At 34.4% G+C, this 24,359-nt stretch overlaps 1 protein-coding gene across 3 annotated transcripts in view; it reads left to right on the top strand.

The window, feature by feature from the left end:
• Positions 1-17,651, top strand: part of LOC132103460 (cyclin-dependent kinase 14) — a 176,437-nt gene extending 158,786 nt beyond the window's left edge. For all 3 annotated transcript variants that reach the window (XM_059508585.1, XM_059508587.1, XM_059508586.1), the window contains one exon: positions 16,438-17,651. The gene's annotated coding sequence lies outside the window, so the exon portion shown is untranslated. The remainder of the gene's footprint in view (positions 1-16,437) is intronic.
• The last annotated feature ends 6,708 nt before the right edge of the window (positions 17,652-24,359 follow it).

Below are 24,359 nucleotides of genomic sequence, written 5' to 3'. Positions count from 1 at the left end.
GATTGGCAGGTGAGGGGATTTGATCTGATGAGCCGTGTGTGTGTGTGTAGGAGGGGTGTTTCCCACAGACAGGTGTTTCCCTCACATACATACACACACACACACACACAGAGGGGCTGCACTGCTTGATTTCATCTGTAATTTGTTGGTCAGTAGAGGCACTAATGATATGCGAGGAGGAGGACGGGGGCGGAGCTCTGAATGGCTCATTAGCATAAGATCCTTTCACTCCTCAGCCTCCGGTTTCAGTGTGTTTCTCTGTTTCATATGTATATATATATATATTTTTTATTAAAGTTTGTGAATGTCTCATTTTCATTCACTAAAATAACTAAAACTTAATAAACAAAAAACTAAAATGTAATAAAAACTACATACACATTTTAGAAAGACTAATCAAAATGACAAAACACCAAAAAATACTGAAACTAATTAAAAAATAAATTGATAACAGAACATATAAAAAATTTAATCTAATTCAAAATATTAAATAAAAACTATAATAAAAATAAAACCTATTACAAAATGTATTTAAAAAACTATAATAGTATATCAATAGTATGTTTATGTAAAAGTAACATTTATAAAAAAAAAAAAACTTTTAATGTTGAATTGACAAATTAAAAATACAGAAAAAACAGTAATATTGTGAAATATTATTACAACTTAAAATAATAGTTTCTATTTGAATATACTTTAAAAAAAATAATTTATTCCTGTGATGCAAAGCTGAATTTTCAGCATCATTCCTCCAGCTTCAGTGTCACATGTAACATCAGTCGATCACATGATCCTTTACAAATCATTCTAATATTCTGATTTATTATGAGTGTTGGAAACAGTTCTGCTGTCTCATATATTTGATCAATAAAAGGTTAAAAAGAACTGCATTAATTCAAAATAAAAAAAATTTCTAATAATATATATTCTAATAATATATTTTCTTTACTATAACTTTTTATTAATTTAACACATCCTTGCTGAATAATATTTAAAAAAGAAGAAAGAAAAAAAAATTACTGACCCCAAATTACTGAGCAGTAGTGTATATTGTTATTACTAAATATTTATATTTTAAAAACATAGCTTTTTTTTTTTTCTTCTTCTTTTTTTTTTCTTTTTTTTTACTTTTTATTCATCAAAGTATCCTAAAAAAGTATCACATGTTCTGAAAAAATATGAAGCAGCAGAACTGTTTCCAACTTTGATAATGAATCATCATATTAGAATGATTTCTAAAGGATCATGTGATAATGATCCTAAAAATTCAGCTTTGCATCACAGAAATAAAAGATAATTTAAAGTATAATAAATGAAAAAAACTATTATTTTAAATTGTAATAATATATCACAATATAAATTTTTTTTCTGTATTTTTGATCAAATAAATGCAGGCTTGATGAGCAGAAGAAACTTCTTTCAAAAACATTAAAAATAGTAATGTTTCCAAACTTTTGGTCTGTACTATATATTTTTGATAAAAAATCTAGTTCAAAGTTAATTTATAAAACATGATGAAATGTATAAACTAAATACACACACATAACACTACTCTGTGATTGCACTGTGCTACAAAAACATTTACATTCGGATGCTGGTATAAAGTATCTATTTGCTGTAACGTGTGTGTGTGTGTGTGTGTGTGTGTTCAGATGACAGATGGTGTTGTCTCTGAGCTGCAACCAAACTGGAGCAGCTTTAAAAAGAGCTGTATGATTATTCCCTCGTCTTATTTATACAGCTGCAAACGAGCGTCCCGAAGCATCTCTCCTCTGCTAGAGCTCCTCTTCTCTAATCACAGCTCTGAATCTGTGAGTGAAGAGACGCCGCAAATGTTTCGATCAGGCCTAAATATCACCACATCTTGGCAGCTGCATCTCAATTATAATGCATCGTGTTTACGGATGAAAGTGTTTGGTGGATGAAGAGGCAGGCGACAGCGAAGGCCCACTCCCTCTCTCTCTCTCCTCTAATGAGCTTCTCGAAGCAGGAACGCTGCGCTCCTCCGAGCAGAGCTGAGTGTCTTCTGTGAGGAGCCAGCCGCCCGGTCAGATCCCGCTCCTCGCTCGGTTATTAGAGTTTGAGTGTGTATCACAGAAAGAAGAAGGTCTGTTGACACTCGTCTCAGATCTCAACGAGTTGATGCTCTAGAAAAGTTTGAGTCGATTCCTCATTCCTGATATGGAGGTGAAGATGCTTGAATTTTTATGTAAACATTGAGTCAATGAGAGGATGGCATCAGCGATGGATTGACAGGCAGTGTTTGTGTGTGTGTGTGTGTGTGTTGTCAGGTGTTGCAGCAGTGTGTTTGTCAGACAGTCGGGTGGAGGGTAATTATCCAGCCGTGCAGAAGCATGTCAAACCGCAGCGCTGCAGCTTCACTCACACACACACGCAGACTCTCCCAAACCCAAATAAAACAAGCACACACTGTAGACGTTTGATGATGTTGGTGTTCTGTGTGTCGACACGACACGTCTGCGTTACTCACCACATTTGATTTAACAACGAGAATCACCACAGACAGAGTGACAGTGTGTGTGTGTGTGTGTGTGTGCTCTTGTTTTTGTGCCATATCAGGACACAACTCTGTATAATGACATGGGTATGACACAGGTATTACAAGGAGAGGGTGACTTATGAGGACATAACCCATGTCCCCATTTTTCAAAACACTTTTTTTTTTTTGAGAAAGTAAAAATGCAGAAAGTTTCCTGTGAGGGTTAGGGTTAGGTGTAGGGTTGGTGTAGGGCCAGAGAATATACAGTTTGTACAGTATAAAAACCATTACACCTATGGGATGAACACACTTTACACAAAAACAAACTTTTGAGAAATATGTTCCAATTGTGTAGAAATTGTTTAATATAATTAAAAACTGTATTTTACAGTTTGTTTTGATCTAAAGTCATGCACACTGTGTAACTTAATAAAAGTGTTGTCATTTCACAAAAAATTATTTTCTTTTTATTTAAAGGAATTATTTAAAGGGTTAGTTCACCCAAAAATGAAATTTATGTCATTAATAACTCACCCTCATGTTGTTCCAAACCCGTGAGACCTCCGTTCATCTTCGGGACACAGTTTAAGATATTTTAGATTTAGTCCGAGAGCTCTCAGTCCCTCCATTGAAGCTGTGTGTACGGTCTACTGTCCATGTCCAGAAAGGTCAGAAAAACATCATCAAAGTAGTCCATGTGACATCAGAGGCTCAGTTAGAATATTCTGAAGCATCGAAAATACATTTTGGTCCAAAAATAGCAAAAACTATGACTTTATTCAGCATTGTCTTCTCTTCCGTGTCTGTTGTGAGAGAGTTCAAAACAAAGCAGTTTGTGATATCTGGTTCACAAACGAATCACTGGATGTAACCGGATCTTCTTGAAACAGTTCACCAAATCGAACTGAATCGTTTTAAACGGTTTGCGTCTCCAATACACATTAATCCACAAATGACTTAAGCTGTTAACTTGTTTAATGTGGCTGACACTCCCTCTGAGTTAAAACAAACCAATATCCCGGAGTAATTCATTTACTCAAACAGTACACTGACTGAACTGCTGTGAAGAGAGAGATGAACACCGAGCCGAGCCAGATAATGACTCGTTCACGAGTCAAGAACCGTTTCTGTCAGACGCGTCTGATTCGAGAACCGAGGAGCTGATGATACTGCGCATGTGTGATTCAGCTTGAAGCAGACCGACTCACAGAGCGTCTGAACCGAACTGATTCTTTTGGTGGTTGATTCTGAACTGATTCTGTGCTAGGTAAACCGAAGGCTTGCAGTCATCACCAATGAAGCCATTATGTCAAGCGCAAAAGAACCGGTGAACCGTTTTCTTTGAATCGAACTGTCCGAAAGAACTACTGGTGATCCGAAAACTGATGCAACCGGTTCTTGACTCTGCAATTTTGCAAATTGGGCGAACTAACCCTTTAAGGCAATGAAGAAAAAGAATAACAGTAAAAATAATTAATTGTAATCAGCTTCAACTATTTTGCTAATATTTTAATCTTAAAATATGCACAGATTCACTCTAAAGCATAATATGTTTAAAACGAATCATTAATGTTTATTGTCTTGTCACATTTAACTATGAATTGCCTAATGAACCTATATTTGCAATTAAAAATGGTCATGCAAAAAAGATTTGACAATAAAAAAGTTAGCTTAAATTGTGAAGGAAGCCGTCAAATATTGAATGTTGAATTCAATTTTTAGCAATGAGCTCTAGAGACACTGTGAGTGGAAATGCAAAATGACATGTCTGGATCATATTTCACGTCAAAATATAATGAACATAATGTATAATCTTGTTTATTTCTGTTGTTGTTCTGGCGAAATGTGACTCTTCGTTATCATTCTCTAGGACTCTCATGCACTCTATTCGCTCTCGTTTTGTTGCGTTTGTTGTCAGTAATGGTACCGATTGTGTTTTAATCGAAGGCTTTGCTCGCTGCACGTACAGATGTGTTTGTTTTGTCGCAGATATCAGCGGGGGTTTATCTCCCTTCTGAGGAACGCCGGGAATGTTTGAGCGAGAGATTCTGTAGGAATGAATGCATTATTCATGCGTCTGGATAAGCTTTAATTAACAGTGCTGCTTGGGAATGAATGTGTGTTTTTCCTAGCATTCACTCACAGCGCGCTCGACTTATCAAAGGCCTGTGGCTCCGCCCACCCGCACAGCATTTGCATAATGCAAGCACCGCAGGGATGCAATTAAACGCGGGAATCTCTCCACTTACAGACACAATATTTGCACTTTCTGTGATTCCCGACGGGACGCTGACGGAGTCACAGTCTTCAGACCCGTGGTTTTCTCTCTCACTGACTGACCTCTGTTCAATTTGTTTCACCGTGGGATGTGAATAATTGATCGGCTCTTCAGATGCCCCTCTTATTTTTTGCTGTGTGATGCTGGGAAACATGAAATATTGACCTGCTCGGCTCTGGACAGAGAGAGTCAATCCTGCGGATGTGTGATGCGTGAGAATATAATCTATAAATAATAATTTTAATCCATAAATAATATAAATATATTCTTTGCAGGACTTCCCTAAACGCTGAAGCCGCATCGCTGCAGAATAAATCACACGTGTTACAGTGTGTCAGATTGTGAATATATGCAAATTTGCAACAAATTTCCCAAGCAGATTTCTCCTTTCCGACTCCTCCCTAATTTTTATTCATGACTTGCAAATCATTGAACTGAGTGCATCGTTAAGTACACACAAAACAGGCTAATTAATACACTTGATGATAAACTGGAGCAGCATGAGGTCGTGCCGAACTACATTTTCATCACTTGAGCTCTAAGAGACGCTGAAAACAGACATTTAGGTCTTTAGAGACTGTTGAAATGATCACAACATGCTGATTTAAAACAATTGAAGATAAATGTACTGGATGAACTACTCATCCCATCATGCATTGCAAATGATGTATCCAAAACAGGATTCCCGTTCTCAGTCTGTCTGATATGTCCGATGTCATCATGACATTTCCAGACATCTGAGAGCTGATTCTCACAGATTCAGATCCAGCGAGCTGCGGCGTGTCTCATATCAGGCCTAGATTACTCTCTTCTGCCACGCTTCATTTACTCAGCTCATGCCCCATTAGTCAGAGCCCAGAATGCTCTGCACACATATGGCTCAGGGTTCAATTAAAGGCTGATTATGCAAAGGAGCGCTGCAGTCTCTCTGTAATTTCCATGCATTAATTCACTCTTCGGTTGAAACGTGATCTGTCTCACTTACAGGACTGTAGCATGCGGCTAGCTTAGTGTTAGCATAGACAACAAGCAATCAATACTGACATATGAGTGAATCTTGTGCCAGACATTTACTTTTTATAGAACATGCGATATCTGCCGTCTTGAATTAATGTTTAGTGTTGTGTTATATGACTTTTTTGTGATGAAGCAATATTTTTGTTTTATTTCTGTTTTTTTTTTATTGTTATTTGTTTTATTCATGGTTTTAAAATAGATTTTGATAAAAAAAAATTTATAAAAATTTTATAAAAAAATATTTAATCTTATATATGGCATCCTATATCTTGTATTATATCTTATAATCTTATATCTTTTATTAATCTTTATTATTCTTCAATATAAATATATACATACACACACACACACACACACACACACACTATTATTATTTTTGTTTTTTTATTAAGTATGTTTTTAAATAAAAAATTTTTTTAAATAAAAATATATTTTAATATTTATGTAAAGACATTATGTATGTGTGAAAATATATTAGAAACATATTAAAAATAAAATATATTAAAGATAATACAACTAATTTTCATATATATTGTATTTTGTAATTTATATAGTACAGTAAGGTATTACTGATAAAGATATTAAATTAATTGTGAAATACAAAAACTTAAGAAAAAAGTCGTTTTTCAGACTGAATGATGTTTGTAGTATCAGAACATCAGCTGTTCTCAGTGTTAATGTCCTCTGACCACAGTTTATCTTCTTGATGGAATGAGTTTTGGTTTTATCTGGTGATGTCTGGAGTTGTATGCTACAGTGACACGCTCCTTCTTCGTTTCTAACTAAATTCAGCTGTTAAAGACACAATGAGGTCTCTTCAGTCGCATTCCTGCTTTATTTTGTCTTTTTCAGGCATTCCTTCCATCCAGTTTGGTTAAGTTGCATTGAATGGTAAATGATCCTCAGAAGCAGAATGCCAGCTCTCTCTCTGGCCTTCTTTTTTTTTGTGTTTTGTGGTCAGGCGTCTCTGTTTCCGTCCCAAGCAGACGGCCCGTCGTTTCCACTAATGAAGTGACACCACACTGCCCACAAACATGAAGCCAAGCACTAATCATACGCTTCAGAGGAAGATTGCAGAAGCCGGGGAACAAGCATGCATCGTGGGAAACCCAGAGGGAGATGTTGGTTTTGAGTCGGAAAGAAAAGTGCAGTTCTGTTGTAGAGTTTCAGTCTTTAGATTCTGAACATGAGAATTTAAATCTATAGAGACTGGTTATCGATTTTATCTTTTCCTCTGAGGTTGTGGGTTTGATGAAAGCATGATATTATCAAATGTATAGCTTGAATTTATTGCAAGTCGCCTTGAATAAAGTATCTGCCAAATGCATTCATGCAAACTGAAAGAACATCAGAGTTTCATCACTATTTGGAGAACAGTGAACACATTTGTTCTCAGATTACATGAGGCATTTGAGCTTATAAGATAAGAGTGAAAGAAAGATGGCGCCGGTGTGCTTGGCTGGCCGTCTGCTCTCTGTCCTGGCTTGGTTTTTTATTTTTATTCCTAAAGTTTTTACATTGACTACGTATGACCGTCAATTGCTTTTAAACATAAGAGACTCTATTGAGGCTGTATCAAACACTGACTTGAGATCTGAGAATTGTAACAGCCCACCCCCTCCCTTCTTGACGAATGTCCCGGCCTTTCGAAGCCAGCTGCTATGGAGCTTTCCTGGAAAGAAGCGCCGCAGAAGAAGGGGGAAAAGAGGGGGTATTGCGGTCAAATTAAAGTTGCATCTAACAAGCTTACATCCATCATGCCATGGCTTGGGTCGCTTTGAGTTGGGATGTGGCCGATTTGCATCATGGCGCTCGCTCGAAGTGGCGTATTATTGGATTTTACCTGTGACTCAGGGCAAGTATTCCAGCTCTCCTCGTCTCCGGACACCACGTCTTCGCCGCGGGGGTGTAAATCTCAACAATCTTCGCTCGCTGTGCTGTGCTACACAGACGAACTGCGATTCGGTACAGGTAAAGATGGCTTTGGTAAATTCAAGATCGTTGATCAACAAGACATTCATCTTGCGAGATTTCTTTACCTCAAATAAATTGGATTTTTTGTTAATTACTGAGACTTGGCTGACTGCGGGGGATACAAGCCCCTTTTCCGAACTTGTGCCAACAAACTGCTCGTTTTTAAACTGCCCTAGAACTTCTGGCAGGGGCGGTGGGCTTGCGTCGGTGTTCAAAAGCCGATTTTGTTGTCATACCCTAAAGACTGAATCCTACTCAAGCTTTGAAATACTACTCTTTCAGCTAAATAAACATCAGTTATCGATTGCAGTGGTTTATCGTCCTCCGAAACCAAACAAGGACTTTTTAAAGGTTTTTTCAAATTTTTTGAGCGAAGCTGTTCTTAAATATGATAGGCTTTTAGTTGTGAGGGATTTTAATATTCATGTTTGTTGCGAGTCAAATTCCCTGGCTAAAGATTTTCTTAGTCTGGTTGACTCTCTGGACTTCATTCAAGTGGTAAATGGTCCCACTCACAAACAAGGCCATACCTTAGATCTTGTATTATTGCATGGTATTTCAGTTGCAAACTTGACACTCTTGAATTGAGTTTTTCAGATCATATGCCTATTATGTTCACTTGCTCTCTTCCAAATGGTAAAACTATGAAATCTAAGAGGTTATCACAGGAAACTCGGCTTTTTAATCCTTCATCAAATGATGATTTTGCTGTTTATTTTAAGGAGGCCTGTTTGATGTACAATCTTGATTCCTCCTTAAATAATTCAAATGTAGATGAACATCTTTCATTGTTTAATTCCATTTCAAATGATATTTTAAATTCTGTGGCTCCTGTGCGAGAAAAACGACTAAAATCTAAACCTGAACCCTGGTTAAACAGTACCACACAAGAACATAGACGAGTTTGTCGTAGAGCCGAACGGAAGTGGAAAAAAGATAAACTACAAGTATCTTTTGAAATTCTACGTGAATCATTAATTGGGTATCAAAAATCAGTCAAACTGGCAAAATCTCAGTATTTTTCAGATATCATTGCAAAAAATTGTCATAAACCTAAAACTCTTTTTACCATTTTAAACTCTGTTTTAAATCCAAATAGTGCTGTTTCTTTGAATGCCTCAGCTGCAGTATGTGAAGATTTTCTCAGGTTTTTCCACAGATAAAATAGTTGACATAAGACAGCGTATAGTATCTTCAAATTATGACCTATCTGTCCCGCATCTCTGCACTCCAATTTGTAATGAATTCCAGACAATCTCTTTAAGCTCCTTTCAAAACATAATTAAGCATTTGAAACCCACTACATGCCCACTTGATATTGTTCCCACTCGGTTTTTTCTTGAGGTCTTTGATGTTGTTGGACCAAGTATTTTAGCTATAATAAATAAGTCACTTCTTACAGCAACCGTTCCAAGATATTTTAAACATGCAATTGTTAAACCACTGCTTAAAAAACCTAATCTCGACCCGGCCGTCTTATCAAGTTATAGACCGATCTCAAATTTGGCTTTCATTTCTAAAGCCTTAGAAAAGGTTGTTTTAGTACAATTACAGAGCTTCTTAGAATCAAACAATATATTTGAAAAATGTCAATCTGGTTTCAGGAAGCATCATAGTACGGAGTCTGCACTCTTAAAAGTTTTAAATGATATTTTATTAACTGTAGACTCAGGGGACTCAATGATACTTCTACTTTTAGATTTAAGCGCTGCTTTCGATACCGTCGACCACAAAATTATTATATCGCACCTAGAAAAATATGTGGGTATTCAAGGTCGCGCTCTGGACTGGTTCAAATCATATCTCAAAGATAGGACTTTTTCTGTTTGTCTTGATGGTTTTTCTTCATCCAGCTGCGCCCTGATGTTTGGAGTTCCTCAGGGCTCCATTTTGGCTCCTGTTTTGTTCTCATTATATATGCTTCCTTTGGGGTCTATTTTTACCAAGCACAAGCTGTCATTTCATTTTTATGCTTATGACACCCAAATTTATTTGCCCCTGAAGCACAACGACAAAACAGCTTTGAGATCCTTAGCTGCATGTCTGGCTGATATTAAGTGAGAATATAGAGGAAAACTATTTTATTCAGAGACTCAAACTGAGCAAAAACAATGTTCCACCAAACAATGCAGCTCCTCAGAAACAGTTGTGGTTGCAACAAAGTGGTTGCCGAGCAACACAAACGTAAACAAAGGTGTTTGTTACTTTGTAGCGTAATTGGCATAACAGCTTCGAACGCGGCTCAACCAATCAGAATCAAGGACCGGAACATTATGCTTTATAATAAAAAATAAATCATTATATATTTTCTTCAAGTTATTTTAATGCATTAAATGCAATAAATTATTTATGCTAATATTTCCCTGAACTCCAGTGTTTGTAAAGATTATGAAAGATAATGCAGACTAGAAAAGCGTGCAGCGTTGCTCTCCGAATCGTGTGTTCAGCGAAGCAGCAGGTCATTGGTGTCGAGCACAGAAAGGGTTGTTGTGTCAGACGAAGCCGTGTTAGTGTTTGACTGACAGGCGGCTGTTTGATGTGGAATCCAGGAGAGACGGCCCGAGGCTGGGCTGAGCGTCAGATCCTGCTCTCGCATTGATCTCCATCATCAGGGTGTCTCTCCACCAGCTGACCGGAGCGACCATCGACTGATCAAACCGTCCCGAGTCTGTAAATGGTATATTTCTTTATATTTTAAATGTAGATCATCACTTCTTTAATCCAAAGAAAAAGCTCTTAAATCATTTTTGGTTGTTTCGCTGCTTCTCTAAAGCATAAAACCATCTTTAAAGGGATAGTTCGCCAAATAATGACAGTTCTGACATACACAGACTCCATCATATATCCTGAAGAAGTTGTGAATAAAGCAGAGATTATTAGAGCACGTTTTACAAAAACGAAATACTATTGTAGTCTTCCTACTTCATTTCATGTTTAATTCAGGGTGTCGCTTGCTGTATGTATTTTTATTTTATTTTTTATTTGTAAAATTTACCAGCAATTTCTGTAAATGTTAAAGATTTTAGTATCACTGACGTACAATTATAATCTTTACTAATATTTTGAATTAGATTTTATTTGTGTTTTTCTGCTTTCATGTTCATTTTAGTTAAAATTGTTGTATTTTTTTTTTGTATTAGTTTTTATTTTTCTTAAAAAAAATTTTTTTGCTGTTTTTAAATATGTCTATAAAATATTTTTTTATTTCTAGTTAAACTAAAATAAAATGAGAAGTTTTGACAACTAGTTTTAATAAAATAGTTTTTTTTTTTCAGTATTTTATTTCAGTTAGCTTTTTTTTATAATAACCCTGGATCCTACACCATTTTTTTTTAAGTGTAAACCAACATTAGCCTCAAATCTTGAAATTTTATTTATTATTTTTTTTATTTTATTTTTTGAAGAGACAATGAGGTTTAATGTTAAAAGACGTTTTGGTTCATTATCCAAAGTGATTGTTTTGCTTCAGAATGGCCTTTTTGGGCCTTGAACATTTTAATTCCCATTGGTTTTATAACACAGATAGCTGAAACATTATTTGTTTGTGTTCTGCCAAAGAAAAAAAATCATATAGATTTGGAACGACTCAAGACTTACGACTTAACGACAGAGCTTAAAGTTTTTAATGAAATATCCATTAAACCTGTCTGAATTGGGAAAGCTTGAGAAGCCCCCATTCATTATCCAGGTCAAATTATTGGATCCTTTATTATCTCAAAACAGCTGCAGTCTAAAAACAAGCACAATGGCATTGGAACCTCATGAAGTGCAGTGGTTTTGGCACTTAATAGGCGAGTCAAAAATGCACAGATTTCAAATGCGTTTAATGGTTTTGATACATAAGATATGAGCTCTTATTATTGATCACTCCCTGCTGTGGAAAAGCCCTTTCAAGAGTTGCCAGTGAAGCTTTAATGATCACCTCCTGCTCTCGCTGTGGCTCCAGAAGACCTCAGTGTGTGCTTCGCCAAACCACATCCATGTCTATTAAGGGTGTAGTTCTCCTCAAAATCTACAGACCTGCTTTTTCCTCATCCTCATGTCTTGTTAAAACATACTGATAAAGCTCTGTATTCAGTTATTCAGTCCTGATAGTGATTCAAATTAACATTGTGTATCTAACAGTGAATCATTTGTTCTTTTCATGCAGTTACTTCAGGGTTATTTATTTACTCTAGTAGTGTTTATTAAGATTTTGAATAAGCTTTGAAAAAAAATTTCCCCTTAAAGGTTGAGAATTTTGTTTAGTGCTTTTTTTTTCTTTTTTCTTTTTTGATTTCCACCCCCCCCCCCAAACCCCCCCACCCCCGGAGTTTAGCTTTAGTAATTGTAGTTTTTAAGTTTTAATAATAATTATTTATTATTACTTTAGTTCAGCTTTATCTCAATAAACAAAACCCCAATTCATTGCTAAATTATATGATTTGTGGTATAGTGGTTTTATAGTATTTATTAATATTTTGAAGTAGTGTTTATTTTCATATTTTTACTTTTCTTTTTAATTTTTGTTTTAGTAATTTTGTGTGCTTTTGTAATTTTTATATATTTAGTTATTTTAATAATTTTATATTCAACTGTATTTTTTATTACTATTTATTTTTATTTTTTTTGTTTAGTAATTCTAGTACTTCAACTTAAACCTATTTTATTCCAGTTAATTGCCAAGGTAACGTTTCTAATATTCTTTTTTTATTTTAAGTTTAAGTTTATCATCCAATATTTATCTTTCATTTTATTTTCTTTCAGGATTATATCAATTAGGGAAAACCCTAGAATTCATAGCTTGTTGTTAAAATGTTGCGATGCAATAAATAGGATTTTCTTTATGCAAAAGTGTTTTTGTTGTAGTGATGTTGGGGTGAAGTCAGATCACACACTTAAGCCATGAGCACAGAGCTAGAACAACTTTCCCATAATGCATCTGTGTGCGGGTCAGCAGCCGATCGCTCTCTGGAATGAGCCTTGATCAAAGCAGAGTTTTACTATGCAGAGCCAAGTAATTGTTTCTTATGCCGTTGGATTTCTGCTTAAATATTGAATATAAATATAGAATGCTGGCATTTTTTCAAAATATTTTTTTTTCCAGAGCAATCATGTTAAGTGCAAAATCACTTAAAATGCTGTGAACAGTGGAGCTGTTTAATTATACTGTAGTATCTATTAATCTTTTGAATTGCTTTCGTTTTTATAGTTTTATTTTTCATTTTAGTTTGTTTTAGTATTTTTTAAATTATATATATATAGTTTAAATTTATATTTATTTACATGTAATTTTAGTACTTAAAGTTATTAGTTTAATCTGATATTTTTATTTTATTCACTTTAATTCACTTTTTAATCAGTTTTTATTTTTATACTTTGTTTTCATTTTAGTTTTAGTAATTTTATGTGCTTTTGTAATTTGTGTTAGTTTTTAATATTTCTATTCAGCTTTAATTTATTTTTATTTCAGTTTTAGTACTTCAGATCAAACTTATTTCAATTAGTTACCAAGGCAACATATGTAATTTTCTGTATGTAAAATTTTCATTTGATATTTATATTTTATTTGACTTTATTTCAACTTTGAATTAGATTTTATTGTTATATTTTGCGTGCGGGGAGGGTTTTTTTTTTTTTTGCGTGGTAAATATGAGCAGAGGTTTATATGCCTAATTTTCCATAAACAGTAAATATTCTGCTGTTAAAAACAACTAAAGAAACCATGTAGGAGAGTGGTTATTATGTGCAAACAGTGAGAAACTCGATATTATCAATATGTCACTTTCACTATTTGAGCAGTGTGCGCATGTTAACAAAAAAAAAATCTATTCCGATTTGAAGTGTGTGACATATAAATGCACGCATCATCCCGATCACTTTCTTTAGCTTTCATGTAAACACTACAATCAGATTCATCAATTGTAATGAATTCAGTTTGATTGAACCAAAAAGTGTGCATGTAAACATAGCCAGTGTCACTAGTGAAGAGCACTTTCCTGGCACACATTCTGTGTGGAGCTGAAGTGATGGAGGTCAATAAAATGAAAATGAACAGCAGTGACGTACTTGAGTCGTGTCCTGGCCGAAACACGACATTCCTGCTCCTTTAATGACTGGAAACTTTTCAGTACACTTTAAATCCTTGTTTTAATTAAATTTGCACTTTTAAGAAAACTGAAAGTAATCCAAGTGTGTTCATTAAAGCGATTGGAAAACTTTTCTGAGACGTACAAACACTCACAGTCGTATTAAAACATCAGCTCGGCTCACAGCGAGGCTGTGTGTGTGTGTGTGCGCGCCGTTTAATGCTGGTCTGACGCACTTCATTACACGCTTTGAAACATGACGAGGCCTGTGTCGGCGGGGGGGTCAGAGGTCACAGAAGGGGCCCTTCTGCTGGCTGAGGACTATAGGAGCCCTTCTCCTCATTGTGTTTGTTAAATCAGACGCTCTTCAACACATCTGACATTCTTCTGCTCACACGAGAACCTGACGCTCATCGCTGAGAGATTCACCTTCTCTTCTTGTGAGGATATTATTGGGTGTTTTTGATTATTATACTTGACAAATATTAAGTGCAATCTAAACATGATCAGCTTTAACATCTTTTAGTTTTCGTGTTAAATGTCTTCTTCACTAGCGCCACCACGTGGAATTGCAAAAATTATTGTTTTCAAACAGGTTTCCTGAAGACTTTCTGGTAAAATGAGAATTCCTGCTCATCAGTTTTGTTATCGTTTACTAGAACTAAAACTATTAAAAATAGTTTTCCTCACTTCAAATGAAGCTCAAATAAAACGAAATATAAATATTAAGTGTAAAACTTAAACTCAAAACAAAACCAAAAAGACTTTGCCTAAGCAAGTAATTGAAATAAAAAAGTACTGAAATTAAATGACTAAAACTGGAATAACAATAAATTAAAGCTAAACTATCTTTTTAAATAAATAAATAAATGCCTAACAAAATTACTAAAACAAAATAAAACACTTTAAATTTAATATATAAAAATAAAAGCCTTAAAAATATTAATTAATGCTAAATACTAAGCAAAAAAAGTATTTTTATTTCGAAGCAACACTGCTTCACCATTTTTTTGAAATAATTATTTGGAATATTATTAAATAAATCAGAATTATTGAAAAATATAATTTTTATTTCAGCTTTTGTTTGTTTATTTCTTCTTCTTATTGTTGTTGCTGTTATTGTCGTCATCATCTATTATCAACTTTATGCCACAAAAAAAAACATTTAAGTGAAAGCAGTATTTAACTCATTTTCTGTATGAATTTCATGTTCATGCATTTTTGAATAAATTAATAAAATGAATGAGCATCATATCTTTGACCCGAGTGCAGAAAGAGAAGAGAAAAAAGGTCTTGAGAGTAGAACGAGTGCATTTCACTGGTTCAACATATAATGAATTAGTTTGAGAGTTAAAGGGAATATTCAATAGATGATCATTTCTGACTCTCTGTCGAGACGAGCTGTAACTGAGCAAATACATGTGCTTTATCGTTTACATGAACTTACAAGTAAAAGAATGTAGTGATTAAAAGAATGTGGCATTTTTATATACGATGCTCAGTGGTATGAACCAAATGTCTGGGTTTGTAGTGGGACGGTGTGTTTCAGAGTTGGTTGATTTCTTCGTTCACACACAAACACACACACGCTTTTGGGCTCTTGATAAAGTTGGCGTCCTTCCACGATCTCTGATTTCTGGCACACACACTTGCAAATCCTCCAGGAACGGTTTTCAAAAGGCATGGATTGAAATCAAGTGGGGGAAGGGCAACAAAGAAAGGAAGAAAATCTGAAACGAGATCGTAAGAAAGAGAATAACAGACTGCCAGAGAGAGAGAGAGAGAGAGAGAGGTCGGACACACAGAGAAACATGCATTATTTATTAGCAGTATGGTCAATGGGGGAAAAAAAAGAGAAAGATTATCTGAGAAACAAGCGAGTCGGATCTGCTCTTCCCCACACACACACACACACACACATACACACTTTCCTCTGCATCCCATCATCCTCCTCACCAACACTGTAAAGCTGCTTTAAAAATTTAGTTGATAGAAATACATCATTTAATATAGTTAAGGCAAAACATTGCAGGCGATTGGGGTAAAAATGAACTAGATTCCACCATACTTCACCAGCTGCTAGATTACATTAACAATTACAAACATTTTTCGTATTACAAAAAGTTTTTTAATGTAAAGTATAAATAATAATTAAACATGCACTAATTTTCACACATTTCCTGAACATCGGATATAGCCAGGTTCAAAATTATTGTTTAGAGGTTTTTTCAAAGGGGATTGGGAATTTCAGTTTATTACTCCATAAATCAGAAAATACTGTCAAGAGACAGACGAAAATACATTTTTACCATGTTTTTAGGAGTAAAATGTTGTATAAATCAGTGTGAATAATTTATGAACAAATCCCCCAGTAAAACACTTCAGAATATAGAGAGGGATAAAACTGCAAAGTTTAGATGTAAACACATGTATTTTGGGCTTTCTTTCCACTAGTCTGAAGCAACATATTATGGAAAGCCAAATGGCCCAACATTTCAAAATTGACCAGTGCATGAAAGTCTCGTCCTTAACTACAGTTCAGTTGCTGAAAGTGCACACCAAGACTGACCTTGAATGTTTTTGTCTCTCTTGTTTTGCAGGTTGGCTCTGTCAGCTGTCATGAAAAAGACAAAAAGAAGAAGGAGACTGGAACGACTCTTAATGTTTATTTAAATTATTTAATTTCCGTCTGGTTTGGCCTTCCACATCGGACTGAGAGCAAATCAGTCAAAACTGAGTTTTACCATCTGGAAAGTGGCGTAACATTCCCACATCGACTGCATGCGAACTACGTTTGGACTTAAAACGGCAATTAATACGAACTGTTTGTCTATGTAGCTACCTATGTACGAATGTTTGTACAGTTAAATGAGTGTCTATCTAACAGAACAAACCAAAATGCCCTTTCGTGCACAATCACGCATTATCGAGACCAAGCTGGCATTTTGCATTTCCTGCAATCTTACACTTTGTTGGCTATGGTACCGTCCAGCTGCACTCCCAATAACATGACAATAATTTCCACAGAAATAACTAGGGATGCACCAATGTATGAGCCAATAATCGGTATCAGACGATAAAAGCAATTAGCGATTAGACATAGATTGCTTTTAAAACAGACAATGATCAGGGCTGATTATATCCTGTTAATCAAAGGGAAAAACATGTCAGACACCAACTTGTGTTGTGTTGAATTTTAGACTGTCCAAATTAAAGCAATAATAACAAGTTCTGTTTGACCCTATAGCACCTGTATTTTAAGCCAGGGTTGCTAGATCACCAAACATTATTTGTAATGAACCTCCCATCCAATAATCAAAGGAGCTTTGTGTTTTTTTTTACTTCTGATTAGAAACAAGGTCTCAGCTCTCAAATAATGTCCATCTTATTGCATAATTTGAATAATAAATGCCGTTTGATGCTTCTACTTGTGGAGTTCAGATCTCTGTAGCACTTCAGTTCAAGAGGCAGTGCAAAGCGCGAGTCTCTTCCACTTTAAAACAAGTTATAGTGTGAAATAAACATGAATGAACATCAGAAGGTGTTGAAAGATACAGTACATCTTACAAAAATGTATCATGTCTCATATTATCACTCAATCAGCATTTCAACCGAAAGACGTCAAATAAAACAGCTTGTGAACAGTGTATTGCTTAATGTTGCATTCACCTCAGGAAACTTATCCAGTGTGAACAGTTGGTTAGGTAGCTATAAAAACAGAGCTTATTTATTGTTAATTATATATGTTTTTGAATAAATCTTTCATAAAGACAGTTTTTAGGAAAACTACCTTGTGTAATTGAATTGTATTGAAACATTTTTATTTTGAGTGTGATTATTATATCTGAAAATATATAGCACTGAATATAGTTTTGATCATTTTAATCTCTAATATTATGTACCTAATTAAAGGCTCCCTGTATAATTTATAGCATTAATTGGGAGAAATTTCTTTCCTTAAGAAAATGAAATTATCGGTATCGGCAAATATCATTCTGAATAATTGTTTATCAGTATCGGCAGACATCATTCTGAATAAATGTCTATAGGTATCGTATCGGCAGATATCATTCTGAATAATCGGCTATCGTTCTGAATAATTGGCTATTGGTATCGTCAGATATCATTCTGAATAATTGTTTATCAGTATCGGCAGATATCATTCTGAATAAATGTCTATTGGTATCGTATCGGAAGATATCATTCTGAATAATCGGCTATTGGTATCGGCAGATATCATTCTGAATAATTGTTTATCAGTATCGGCAGATATCATTATGAACAAATGTTTATAGGTATCGTACTGGCAGATATCATTCTAAATAATCGGTTATCGGTTTCAGCTGAGAAATTTTGTGTTGGTGCATCCCTAGTAATAACGATAATTGCAGTGACAATGCGGTTGCAGCCTGATGGTGCACTTTCACTCACTGCAGGGACTGCGCTAAAGCAATGAACACCACAGATAACTGCGAGTCTCATGTACGTCTGTGTGCGTTTACGTGTGTTGAGTGTTAAATACAGGCAATACACTTGCACTGGTGCTACTGTCCATAAGAAAGAAATTCACCCGTCCATGTTTGGAAACAAATCTATTTTCGCTGTTCCGTCCGAAGGCCCATGACAATCATATAACAAATTGCACTCGTTAACTGATCATTAAAACGTCCCAGATTTTAGAGGATGTTTCGCACAGAACGTGTTGTTTTTTATTTAAATGGACATCTCTGTATCTTGTTGCATGAGCTCTGCATTTTTTATTACATTTATGCTTTTTTCAGATCCTTTTATCCAACTTAACCACTTCAGCTGTTATTTTGATTTTTTGAGAATTAGGCATATGCAATATTGGACCCACCGGTGGGTCCCCAGAGTTGATGTGGTTAAAGTACATAGCATTCAACATATGATCAGTTAATGCATTCACTGAGATTTGAACACATGATCTTGCTGTTGCTTGCACTACTGTTCGTAGTTCTCATGCATTACAAAAAAGTTAACATGACAACATATAATTTTTAAAATTGTATTTAACAACTATTTTTAAGCATTTTTCACAAAACTTAAATATTTAAATTTTCTTTCAATTAAATTTTTTTTTGTTAATTTTTCACAAAAAAGTGAACATTATAAATAGTTTTTTTTTTATTGTATTTATTTTTTATTTCATCCGTTTCTTATTTTGTATACAAAAAAAAAAAAAGCTAAACCTAAAGTTGAACCTTTTGAAGCATAGCACTAGCAACAGCACGATCATGGGTTCGATTCCCAGCAAAATTCATATGCATGAACTAATGAAAACAAATGCGCCTTCAACGCAGTGTATGTTCCTTGAAATAAAAGCCTCTCCCCAATGCATAATAAATGCAAATACCAAACAAAATACATATATATTTTTTATTTTGGGTCTGAACACCTGACTTTAACCATGAAATGGGTCAAATTGAAAAGTTTAATTTGAAACAGAAAATTTTCACACACATTCCACAACACACCAGTCTCAAAAATTTCATGAACCTAATTGAGAAATAGTCACATGATTTCAGCTTAACCAGTAACTCAAAAATGTGTTGTGGGCCAAATTGGAACATAATACAAGAGTAAAATCATTTGAAAATACATTTCAAGTCTCAAGAATAAAACATTTCTAGCTGTTTATAAATGCAAGTATGCATTATGCGAACGGCATAATGCATGAAGTGTTGTTGATGAAGCTTACGCATTTCTCAAGCATCTTTTAGAGAAGGAATTTGATCTGAAGAACCTTCCCATAGTGCACTACTCTCCTAACCTACGTATTTGAATACTGATACTGCTCTTCCTGCTCATATTTGTCCATTTGGTTTCCGTACAACAGACGATAAACAGAATAATATAATCTTCATTTGGGTACGGTATTTTCTCTTTCTGTCAATATGTTGTTAAATATCGATTACTTTCTGTAAGTGTAGGAGCTAATTGAACAATAACAATGTTTGGCTCTGCACTGTTAACACGGAACTAATAAAGAAGTCAAATGAGTTCAGATAACACACGTGTACAGACGTGCATGACGTCCAGTGACACATCATGCCTTTGCAGTTAATATACGGTACAAATTATTCAATTAATATTTGTGCAAAATGAAGTTCTTGATTCAGCTTTCGTCATAATGTTGTGACTAACGTCCAGAGGACTAGTTAAAGAGATTTATGGACTTACTGCGAATGCAGTTTTCAATGTGTTTGCGCAACATTCCGGCTTATAAGGTCATGTTTTACACTTGTAATTTCAGTCAGGCCACGTACACACTGCATAACCTGATTTTCACTCTTAATCCTAAATTTTATTTGGCTGATATGGTGATATTCATAGCACACATAGTGTTTGCTTTTTTGAACTAAAGAAATTTTAGGAAAAGAAGACATATTGATGTTTTTTTACACCCAATTTACTAAAGGTTTTATGTAGATTCAGTTACAGTAAACATGCACTAAACAAAATTGGTGCAAATTAACAAATTCAATGTTTTACACTGCAAAAAAAAAAAAATTTGTCTTGTTTTCCAGTGCAAATGTCGAAACATTCTAAAATCAAGATACATTTATCTGAGATGCATGAAGACGTCTTTAAAAATGTTTTTTTTGTACAAATTAACAAAATAATGTGTTTTTTGCGTAAAACGAGAAAATAACGTCAGTGCGGTAAGAAAAATAAATTTGTTTTCCCTTTGAATGGTTTTATTTTTTCTTACTAAAAGGCATTTGCAACTTCTTATCTCACACGTCTGCCATTTTTCTCGCAATTCTGAGAGAATGTCAATTGCGAGATATAAACTCAGAATTGCGGCTTATTAACTATGATAGTATATATTAGAAATCTAAAGTAAAGTATAAAAGTCAGAATTGTGAGAAAGATTCTGTCTGGTAATTCTGAGTCACAATTGTAACTTTTAATCGGAATTAACAAAATTGTGAGAGAAAAATGCGCAATTACCTTTTTATGGTTTATCTGTGGAAACAAGCTTCCATGATCTTTTTCTTGTTTTGAGTATAAACATTTGATACATTTTTCAGAAGACAAGACTTAATATCTTTTAAATTTTGCTTCTTGTACTTTACTGGAAAACAAAAATACAGAGTAAGCAACACAAGAGGAGTGACACCCGTATCATTCTGCAGTGTGAATGTGGCCTTTATTCAACTAACCAGTTTAAACTTACATATTCTCAGAAATGAAGAGACTTTAAGTGTTGCGACTATGAAGTGGGGTGTTGCGACTATGAAGTGGGCTGTGATTCTATCGAACCGTGGAGCCGCATTAATGCCTCCAAACATTAAAGGATTCCAGCCAGTATTAGCAGCCCAATAATTATTTTCTTGAAACATGTAAGAGCTCCTCCTGTCTTTGTGGCGGTCGCAGTTTTACATGCAGCATGCTGTATTTTATCGTCACTTTAAGGTGTGTAGAGTCTCCTTTTTTTGCAAGAAAAAGGGTTGGAGAAAAGTAATAATAAATGATTATTGCACATTTAGCACTGTGACAAACACAAAAAAGAGGAGACATCATGTTTGCATAATCATTGGCGCTTGCTTCAAAGTATTTATGGAAGCCCGTTTCTGCCACTGAATTAAAAATAAAACAAGATAACTTTGACTATTTCTCACAATTCTGACTTTTCTTTTCTTTCAGAATTGCATGATATAAATTTGCAATTGCAAGTTATAAAGTCAGAATTTTTTATGTCGCAATTCCGACTTTTATCAGTTATAGATATAGATTTTCTTACAATTGTGTTTATATATCATAATTATAACTTTCGATCAAAAAAAGTTAGAACTAAGTTTATACCTTGCAGTTCTGACTTTTTCTTAGAATTGCAACTTTATTTCTCAGGATTGCGAGTTTAGTGAGTTTAAATTTCGCAATGCTGACTTTTTCTCACGATTGCGAATTCTGAAAATTACGACTCAAGTGCAAATTTGTATCTGCCAATTTTTACTTTTTTCTCGCAATTGTTAATTTATATGTGAGATAAAAAAAATCGCAATTACCATTTTTCATTTAGCGGCAGAAAGGGGCTTCCATAGTTATAAAATCGATAGATAGATAAATGTAAATATACCATGAAAAGGGAACAGCTTTAGATTCCCGGTTTGCTCTGCTATGGAATGTGCTGTCAATAATACCATGTTATTCTCAATTCATCTGTGAATATTTACTCTTTTTGTAATCTTTGTTATATACTAGGCTGTATATACAGTATATATTCCCTGTTCAGGCTCACAAACGCACCCTAGACTGATAAATATTCTCATTGGGAAACAGGCGTGTGGAGGTTGGACATGCATCCGCTTTGCTGAACACTGAATCTGTGTTTTCGCTTCACTTGCCTATATCTATTTTTCTTTTTTGTAAGATGCACTGAAATAATGCAGACTTTCGACAAGCAGTTGTGGAGCCTAGATGTGTAACTGGTCACTTTATAATGAACGACTATATTAGAGTAGGAATTGCATTATTTGTTAGAAACCTGTATGTAATGTTATTATGGAAGATGTAATGTCCTTCTGTAAATGTTGTTAATTGTTGTTTTACCTGAATATAAATAAAGTTTATTAATGCTTCAAACCAACCGCCGTTTGCACAATCGATGATTCGAAGCGATCAATAACATGTGACTAATATTGAACTGTATTCACGAACTGAGTTTAAAAGGTAAAGATTTTTGCTTCTGCATGCTCTTAAAAAATAAAGATTTGTCATTGGCATTGAAGGTTTTGTGCAAACTAATCTTTAAAAAAAGTTCTTTAGAGGAAAAAGTCTCTTTAGATCAGTAAAAATGTTCTTCAATGTTTTTTTTTTTAAGAACTGTTTACTGAAATATTTTTTCGAGGAACCAGAAGTGATAAAAAATAAAATTTGCAACCTTTATTTTAAAGAGTCTAGAAGCCACAAATCTGGGCGATTTCAGTTTACATAATGGTTAATGGTTACCCTAAATGACACATTATTAGTGAGTTTACAAGCATTTTTTGCACATCATCTCTTTCTGGTTTGGCATATCCAGTCTAAAGTGATTTTACTCGAATGATATACATATTTAAAATACAATATATTGGTTTGTTTACTCTCCAATAGAAAGTCCAGTATGAGCAGCAGAACTTGTAGAGCATTTCATGTTTGTTTATCAAAAAATACAGTGCACAATAAAACCAAATGGAAAATGGCTGAATGAAATCTTGAAGTTGTTTTTTATTCAGCCAGTATCCAGACTCTTAGTGAAGGCTGTCTTTACATTCTCCTGTCAGAGCAAATCTTGTTCCTCTCATTTCTCCTACAGACACAGTAACCAATAGGAAGGCAGCAGTCATGGCTACAAGTTAGGGACCGTCTCTGTTTTGTTTTGTTTTTTCACTGCAAGCTGATTTTGTTCATTGATATTTAGTAGATTTGATCAATTGTTTTAACTTTCTGGAGAGATCTTTTATAAGGCATTTTATCCATTCCGAGTCTAAATCTAAATCTCCTTTGTCACATTCTCATAATTGTACATTATTATCCTTTTTATGACATTTTGTTTAAATTTACCCTGGTGTGGATCACCTACTGTACCTGTACATTTTAGAATATATACTTGTTTCTAGTGGACAAATGTGCAATTCTTTCTAAAAGCATACCTATGATGATGATGATAATAATAATTAACAAAAGAAATAAATATTAAAAAAATGTTTCATGCACCCTACCTCTGGAATAATTACAGATGTGCAATTCTTTCTAAAAACAAACATTTTATGATGATGATGATGATGATAATAATAATAATGTTAATGTCGTTGTTAAAAGAAAGAAAAAAATTAAGCTAATATATTTCAGAATTTGTTTACCAAGTGTGTGCATTATATGCAAGCATTGAATTATGTAAAACCAATAGTACCATATATATAATAATTTATTTTGATATCATTATGCACATTAATATCCAGATTTATTTGATGCAAATGAAAACAACGCTGTTCAATAGAAAAGACACACAACCAGTGTTATCCTAGACATTTAGTTGACTTAGATTTCAGTGTTTCATCCTCGGTCAGTAAGAAGGTCCACATCAGTATAATCTGCTGAACGACCGATCAGCCTTGTTTACATTAGTGTCAGATTAAATATTATTCTGACTGAAAGTTTACCTTTAGTAAAGAACTATATTTGGAATTGCATACGCACATTGCTTCAGTATATAATGTGCATACTGAGCACTACTCGCTGAATTTATATGACAAACAGCATTATTTTACATATTTATTATTGCATACTTTGTGTACTGTTTCATTTGCAGAATCCAGTGTATAATGTGAAGTATTCAGTAAGTACACTGTAAAAATTATTTTAGAAATCTGTTTTTTGTTAGAAATACAAGTCAGCAGATAAAATGCACTCCGTTCAACAACTCTATAAAGTCGAAGAGCGAAGGTAAAAAGAACGTGAACCACAGGCGAACGAAATCGCGACGCTCCCTAACGCGAGCCATCTGTCCGTGACG

Source organism: Carassius carassius, chromosome 24 (genome assembly GCF_963082965.1).
Source record: "Carassius carassius chromosome 24, fCarCar2.1, whole genome shotgun sequence".
Lineage (NCBI taxonomy): Eukaryota > Metazoa > Chordata > Actinopteri > Cypriniformes > Cyprinidae > Carassius > Carassius carassius.
This window is presented reverse-complemented; position numbering and strand designations above follow the sequence as displayed.